Source organism: Oncorhynchus clarkii, chromosome 5 (assembly GCF_045791955.1).
Source record: "Oncorhynchus clarkii lewisi isolate Uvic-CL-2024 chromosome 5, UVic_Ocla_1.0, whole genome shotgun sequence".
NCBI lineage: Eukaryota > Metazoa > Chordata > Actinopteri > Salmoniformes > Salmonidae > Oncorhynchus > Oncorhynchus clarkii.
Window position 1 is genome coordinate 18,348,856 of NC_092151.1, and position 7,344 is coordinate 18,356,199.

Genomic DNA, 7,344 nt, shown 5'->3' on the forward strand with positions numbered 1-7,344 from the left:
TTGTTTTTGTGAGTTGCTCGTTTAGTGCTACTTTACTTTACGTGTCGTTTATCTTTCTTGTTTTTTTGGTGTTAATTTAATAAATTCTAAATGGACGCCCACCACGCTGCACCTTGGTCTCATTCCGACGACAGCTGTAACAGTTATTTAGTCTGAAACTATTCCCTCTGTGGATGTGTCTGAGAAAATGTTAATTGGGAGGCAGACATTTTGTTTGGTTTGGGTAGCAGATGTTTGAAGTGCTGACAAGGACACATTCTTAAAGAAATCAGTGCGGAGAATACCAACAGGGACGCTTGAGTTCTCCTTACTTCCCCTTTTTATGCACCATAATTAAAATGAATTGATTTTTATGGGTGTTTTTCTCCCAGTACTCTAGCGTTACGGCTCTATTAATTTATCATAGACTGTTATTCCAATCCATGCTGGGGTTGTAATAGTTTAGCTCTGGAAGATCCCCACCGAGTACAAATGGAGACATAGAGCTGAAGCCTTTATTATTTCTGCTTTCGTTCTGCTGCTCTAAAATTGATGAAATTCAACAGGAAAAGAAAGTAGCCTTGACAACGGAACTAAACAGTGAAATTGGGTCTCAACCTGTGTGTGTCATCCTTTATTAGCAATGAAAGGAGTCGTAGTAATTGGTAGAGAGCTGCTGATGGAGCAGCTTTAAGACTGTAGGAATCAAATTACTGTTTTGGTTCTCTTTACGGCATTAGGATCATTAACCTTTTATAGAACTTAAGGAAATGACGGAGTATGTTTGAAGACTACAAAGCAGGGGAGAGTATGCTGTCAACTCGGCCTGTCAGATTGAAACAGACGAAATAAAAGGAGAGGAGACCCGGGACCTGGGATCCGGGCCTGAACCGGGAGTTGTCTTTCTAGCACCAGAACTCCCTGAACAGCAACCCCTGAGAAGGCTCCAATACCCTTCTTCTTTTTAGCACTGTGTAGACAACAGCCCCTGACAAGCCACTATAGCCGTATGTCCCTTAGTATGTTCAGCACCATGGCCATCAGCCCCTGACAAGCCACTATAGCCGTATGTCCCTTAGAACTAGAAGCTACAGTACGCTCTAGCTAGTGTGTACTAGTTTATATGTACTAGCTAGCTGTACAAGTAACAGTGGTTAACATAATGTGCGTAGCGCACTGACACACTGGAACAAAGCTATTGACTCATGCGATACACGAGACCAACAAACGTCTACAGGTTGCGCGCATATACCATTTGAGAAGCAAAAATACAATCTGAGACTGACGCTAGCTGTAGGTTGCGCTTCAAGGTTCGCAGAAGACCCGGTGTCAGCGTGCATAATCTTCAGCTGGATGCTTCTCTCCGTATGGCCCTCAGTATGTTCAGCACAATGGACAGCTCTCCAAAATAAATCCTAAAAGCTGCTTCTCACTCTGTATAATTTATAGCTGCAGAATGATATATTTGTCCCTGCATGCACACACACACACATGCACGCACACACACACACATGCACGCACACACACACCACTTCTTTATAGATTGCAGTAAATGTCACCACTAAGTGTCTTAGCACTCAGGGGATTATGAAACTTGCTAAACATGGGCAAACAAGCCAGGGTCCTTCTCTCCACTACTTCCTATCAACTCTACTTCCTCTCTCCTCTCCTCTCCTCTCTTTCCTATCCTATCCTCTCCTCTCCTTCCCCTCTCCTTCCACTCTCCTCTCCCCTCTCCTCTCCTCTCGTTCTCCTCTCCTCTCTTTCTCCTCTCTTACTCATTCTCCTCTCCTCTACTTTCCCTATCTTACTCATTCTCCTCTCCTCTCTCTCTCCTCTACTCTCCTTCTCTTCTCACCTCTTCTCCTTCTCCTCTCCTTCCTCTCTCCTCTATTCTCCTCTCCTCTCATCTCTCCTTCTCCTCTCCTCTCCTCTCTCCTTTACTTATCCTCTCCTTCCTCTCCTCTCCCCTCTCCTTTACTTCTCCTCTCTCCTCTCCTTCCTCTCTCATTTTCTTCTCCTCTCCTTCCTCTCTCCTTCCTCTCTCCTTTACTTCTCCTCTCCTTCCTCTTTCCACTCCTCTCTCCTTTACTTCTCCTCTCCTCCCTCTCTCCTCTCCTCTTTACGTCTCATCTCTCCTCTCACTCCTTCCTCTCTCTTCTCCTTCTTCTCCTCTATCTCCCCTCTCCGCTTCACCTCTCCGTCCCCTCTCCTCCTCTCCTCTCCTGCTTCTCTCATCCTTCTCTTCTCTTCTCTTCTCTTCTCTTCTCTTCTCTTCTCTTCTCTTATCTTCTCTTCTTTCCTTCTCCTTTCCTTCCTCTCTCCTCTGCTTTGTTTGACTGTGCTCCTGGTAAAGTCACAACACATATCTGATGCGTCTCATTTGCGGTAGGCTTTTGACTGTTGAAAAATAACTAGCAAGCGGCATAGCTAGAGGAATCTGGCATACCCAGACAATATGATACAGGAATAGATACAGAACACAAACATAACATATAATTATAAAATTACATGCAACTGTCAGAGTGCTAGGGGGTATGTTGTGTGTGAGAGAATGTTGGGGGGTAGATGGAGGGGTGTGATGCGTCTCAGTGTGTCTGCCAATCACATTCTAAAACATGGTAATGTATTCCATTCTTGATTGACAGCACATTGTAACACATACTCAGAGGCCTTGTTCAGAACATGTACTATATATATCTTTCTCCCTCTCGCCATCTTTCTCCATCTCTATATGTGTCCTTGTGGAGACCAAGGCTGCATGTATTGGCCATACACTCACTGAAAATAGAAGCAAATATTTATTTATTCATTGATTGAAACATCAGAGAACCAAGAGAGAGAGAAAGAGAGATAGCGAGTGAGCGAGAGAGGAAGAATGCCTGAAGGATGGGGAGGGAGAAAGAGGGGACAGGAAGAGGGAAGGAGTGACAGTGCAAGGGTTAAACAGGGAGAGAAGAGAGAGGTTTGGAGGCGTAGGACAAAAGGAGAGGGGGATAGAGGAGAGAAATGGAACAAGATTGGGAGAGTGAGAAGAGTTTGATACAATCAGAGAGGGAAAGATAGAGGTAGATAGGTGGATATATAGAAGTCATATCTATTTTTTAAAGGAAATGTTGCAATTAAATTTGCCAATATAAACAGAATATATAAAAGACCAAGTCCATCATTACTTTAAGGCATGAAGGTCAGTCAATACGGAACATTTCAATAACTTTTAAAGTTTATTCAAGTGCAGTCACAAAAACCATCAAGCGCTATGATGAAACTAGCTCTCATGAGGACCGCCACAGGAATGGAAGACCCAGAGCTACTTCTGCTGCCGAGGATAAGTTCAGTAGAGTTACCAGCCTCAGAAATTGCAGCCCAAATAAATGCCCTCTCTGGCGCTCGAGGGTGCCAGGCTACCCTTCTTTACACGCACCTGTCACCATCACTACGCACAGCAGCGCTAATTGGACTCATCTGGACTCCTTCACATTGTTGATTACCCCCTGTATATTTGTCTGTTCCTTGGTGGTGTTCCCTGTGTCCGCATTAATTGTTGTTATGTGTTCCTGTCCAGACGAAGTTCCTGGTCCATTTCATCTCCGTCAGCTATTAAACCTTCACTCCCTGTATCTGATGCTCATCTCCTGGGTCGATCCTTACATGATTGGGACAAATGCTTTAAGAAGAAAGTAAATTCCACAAGTTAACTTTTAACAAGGCACACCTGTTAATTGAAATGCATTCCAGGTGACTGCCTCATGAAGCTGGTTGAGAGAATGCCAAGCGTGTGCAACGCTGCCATCAAGGCAAAGGTTGCCTACTTTGAAGAATCTCAATTATAAAATCAATTTTGATTTGTTTAACACTTTTTGATTACTACCTGATTCCATATGTGTTATTTCATAGTTTTGATGTCTTCACTATTATTCTACAATGTAGAAAATAGTAAAAACAAAGAAAAACCCTTGAATGAGTAGTTGTGTCCAAACTTTTGATTGGCACTGTATATATATATATATATATATATATATACAGTATATATTCACAAAAATATGATTTGATGTGAAAAATAAAAAAAAATCGATGTGAAGGGAAAACGATTAGCTATATTTGCTAAGCTATCCCATCTGATTGAAAAGTTGATCAAATAAAAATGCCATTAGCTATCTAGATTGAAATTGCTGGAGGAAAGTTCGCTAACATTACCATACTCCCACCAACAGTCTGAGTTTACTACCTTAGCTAGCTAAATGACCTGTAGCTAGGTTTCTTGAAAATAACAACTATATAGCTAGCTATTATACTGACTATTGTGAAACTACTTCATGGCCCTGCCTGTTTATTGATGCACTGTTTACAGAAAAGGTTGGCAAGAAAAATACCCGTCTTGATTTCACTGCAAATAGGCTGTTGTTTTGGTACAACTGGAATGAATAGGCTTGTGCACATTTACGTTAGTGTTAACTAAGTTACTGACTGACTAGGCTAATTCTTATTCATGTTTTTGGTGTTGTTGCATTTCAGATGAAGAGGGAGTTAGATCACTAGAAAGCAGCATGCCCGTATTCATAAAGAATCTCAAAGTAGGAGTATTGATTTAGGAGCAGTTGTGCCTTTTATATCACAATGATTGATTACATTGACAAAAGGGAGCTGGTCGTAGATCACTAGTCCTACTCTGAAGAAGCTTTGTGAATACGGGTCCAGAAATAAAACTGTTGCCCAATACCTTGCACAGCAGTCTTCACCACAAGACCCTCGAGGTATTACAGTCCATGCATATGAACTGAATATTGTATGTGAATTTCCACTAACAAAAGTGTTCAATAGTTCAGCAACATGTGCAGTGAACATGGCCCAGGCCACTGCCTGCTGTGACATGGGCTTGGATGGTGACACACATCTTCTTCAAGCTTCCTGACTGATACTGGGGTCTTCAGTGGTTCCAGAAGCACTGTAGTTATGTCCTTCAGCTGTTCTTGTCTTTTAATGTTCTGTATTATGTCATGTTCCATGTGTTCCCCAGGAAGAGTAGCTGCTGCTTCCTCTTGCAGGAACTGCTGACACACTCCAGCCACATGAGGTCTAGCATTGTCTTGCATTAGGAGGAACCCAGGGCCAACCACACCAGCATATGTTCTCACAAGGGGTCTGAGGATCTCATCTCGGTACCTAATGGCAGTCAGGCTACCTCTGGCGAGCACATGGAGGGCTGTGCGGCCCCCCAAAGAAATGCCACCCCACACCATGACTGACCCAAACCGGTCATGCTGGAGGATGTTGCAAGCAGCAGAACGTTCTCCACGGCATCTCCAGACTGTCACCTCTGTCACATGTGCTCAGTGTGAACCTGCTTTCATCTGTGAAGAGCACAGGGTGCCAGTGGCGAATTTGCCAATCTTGGTGTTCTCTGGCAAATGCCAAACGTCCTGCACGGTGTTGGGCTGTAAGCACAACCCCCACCTGTGGACGTCGGGCCCTCATACCCTCATGGAGTCTGTTTCTGACCGTTTGAGCAGACACATGCACATTTGAGGCCTGCTGGAGGTAATTTTGCAGGGCTCTGGCAGTGCTCCTCCTGCTCCTCCTTGCACAAAGGCAGAGGTAGCGGTCCTGCTGCTGGGTTGTTGCCCTCCTACGGCCTCCTCCACGTCTCCTGATGTACTGGCCTGTCTCCTGGTAGCGCCTCCATGCTCTAGACACTACGCTGACAGACACAGCAAACCTTCTTGCCACAGCTCGCATTAAAGTTCCATCCTGGATGAGCTGCACTACCTGAGCCACTTGTGTGGGTTGTAGACTCCGTCTCATGCTACCACTAGAGTGAAAGCACCGCCAGCATTCAAAAGTGACCAAAACATCAGCAAGGCAAGCATAGGAACTGAGAAGTGGTCTGTGGTTATCACCTGCAGAACCACTCCTTTATTGGGGGTGTCTTGCTAATTGCCTATAATTTCCACCTGTTGTCTATTCCATTTGCACAAAAGAATGTGCAATTTATTGTCATTTAAACTCAGTTTTTCAACTGTAAAAGAATTCCCTGTCTTAGGTCAGTTAGAATCACCACTAACTGACCTAATGTGAAATGTCAGAAAAATAGTAGAGAGAAGGATTTATTTCAGCTTTCATTTCTTTCATCACATTCCCAGTGGGTCAGAAGTTTACATTCACTCAATTAGTATTTGGTAGCATTGCCTTTAAATTGTATAACTTGGGTCAAACATTTTGGGTAGCCTTCCACAAGCTTCCCACAATAAGTTGGATGACATTTGGTCCATTCCTCAAGATAGAGCTGGTGTAACTGAGTCAGGTTTATAGGCCTCTTTGCATGCAAACGCTTTCAGTTCTGCCCACACATTTTATTTTGGATTGAGGTCAGATCTTTGTGATGGCCACTCCAATACCTGGGCTTTGTTGTCCTTATGCCATTTTGCCACAATTTTGGAAGTATGCTTGGGGTCATTGTCCCTTTGGAAGACCCATTTGCGACCTAGCTTTAACAGATGTCTTGACATGTTGCTTCAATATATCCACATAATTTTCCAGCCTCATGATGCCATCTATTTTGTAAAGTGCACCAGTCCCTTCTGCAGCAAAGCACCCCACAACATGATGCTGCCACCCCCATGCTTCACGGTTGGGAAGGTGTTATTCGGCTTGCAAGCCTCCCCCTTTCTCCTCCAAACATAATGATGGTCATTATTGCCAAAAAGTTGTCACATCCTGACCATAGAAAGCTTTTATTTCCTATGGTGGAGTAGGTCAGGGCGTAACTGGGGGGTGTTCTAGTTTATTATTTCTATGTGTAGTCTAGTTTTTGTATTTCTATGTTGGCCTGGTATGGTTCCCAATCAGAGGTCAATCAGAGCTATCTATCGTTGTCTCTGATTGGGGATCATATTTACAGTGGGGGAAAAAAGTATTTAGACAGCCACCAATTGTGCAAGTTCTCCCTCTTAAAAAGATGAGAGAGGCCTGTAATTTTCAACATAGGTACACTTCAACTGTGACAGACAAAATGAGGGAAAAAAATCCAGAAAATCACATTGTAGGATTTTTTATGAATTTATTTGCAAATTATGGTGGAAAATAAGTACCATAAATGAATAATGGTAATAAATGGCTTATCGCTAACAGTCATGCGAAAATGTTCATGCATTCCAATGCAAAATGCTAACACTAGCGGGAGCGCGAGCTAGCTATCAAGCTCAACACACAGTAATTGTACACAATAAACCACCAAACTTAGCTCCACATTATATGACACAGATCTCAAGGATGCACGAACAATTGAACATCAGACATACAGGGATTCAGTCCAGAGGAGGAAAAGATCAGCAGGAGGGAAAATTGTGGAAGTGCTCATCATGATGG